The sequence below is a fragment of the Limulus polyphemus genome, unplaced genomic scaffold (genome assembly GCF_000517525.1).
Source record: "Limulus polyphemus unplaced genomic scaffold, Limulus_polyphemus-2.1.2 Scaffold221, whole genome shotgun sequence".
Lineage (NCBI taxonomy): Eukaryota > Metazoa > Arthropoda > Merostomata > Xiphosura > Limulidae > Limulus > Limulus polyphemus.
In genome coordinates this window covers 103,246-104,370 of record NW_013665831.1, presented here as the reverse complement: position 1 = coordinate 104,370, position 1,125 = coordinate 103,246, and the positions used below count along the sequence as shown (strand labels likewise).

The 1,125-nt window shown below is 32.9% G+C and overlaps 1 long non-coding RNA gene across 1 annotated transcript in view; it reads left to right on the top strand.

The window, feature by feature from the left end:
* Nucleotides 1-894, top strand: part of LOC111085067 — a 2,352-nt gene extending 1,458 nt beyond the window's left edge. Inside the window, exon 3 of the long non-coding RNA XR_002609922.1 lies at nucleotides 547-894. This is a non-coding gene — a long non-coding RNA (uncharacterized LOC111085067). The remainder of the gene's footprint in view (nucleotides 1-546) is intronic.
* Nucleotides 895-1,125: the final 231 nt, after the last annotated feature.

Sequence of the window (1,125 nt, the reverse complement as noted above, 5' to 3'; positions counted from 1 at the left end):
ATTTAACTTAATATATATATATATAGAGAGAGAGAGAGAGAAGTATTTATTAATTAGATATGATGGTCTTTATGTATAAAAATCATGCCTTGTGCTTGATCAACTATTCTTACAAAGGTAAGTAGCTTGTCATGTAATGACTTTTCAGTGACTCATAAATGTTGATGAGATACTTGTTTTATCATAGTTGTTCACAAAGTGTTTTAAACCACGTTCATGGCTATTTTCTGTCTACCTAAACTTTGAGGTACATCATCTACCAGTTAATTTCATTTTACTACTGGTATATTTTGTAATGCATATACTCATTGGAATCACATAAAACATACTGAGTTCTAGGGATGGTGTTTGTACAGTAACATACTGCAACTTTGATTGTTCTAGTTGCCGTTGTGATTGTAATGATTATTTCAATCGACTACATGATCAATGAAAAGTCAACGACATAATATTGTAAATAAGTAATGTGAGTCATCAAGCACTACTGCAAAGGAAAAAAAAACACTTAAGGTATATTCATTGTAAGTTTCGATCTGTAATCCATAGATGGAAAAATGGATCTTAATGCTGAACGGAAATGCCCGAATGATCTGGAATGGAATGACTGCGGCCCGTGTCCAGCAGCCTGTGAGGACGCCCGATGCGATACTGAAATGCCCTGCATATCTGGTTGCTTCTGTCCTAAGGGGAAGCTTAAATACAAGAATACATGTATAGACGCTGACGCTTGTCCTATATGAAGATGACAAAGTTCCATAATATTCAGTTAGACTTATGATGACAAACTGATCTTCTATTTTGTTTTGTTCACTTTAATCACAAATAGTAGTAACTAATTAAGCTATTTTAGCGTTTTAGAAATTTGCCCTTGAAATAAATGCATTAAGAAATGAAGTTGATTGAGTGAATTTATAGAATAAGTCTCAGTTATGCATTAGTATTTCTGTTTTATTGATTTTTGAGCTCCACATACAACTTTTGACAAAACGAAATAGTCATGAGAAGGCACCAAAAATGAGAAATTCAAGAATTCTGAGGGCTTGACTGAGCCGATCAACTAGAAAATTGATTTTAACATGCACTTGAAAACTATAATCTAAATTCAAACGTTAAAACAAAGATGAA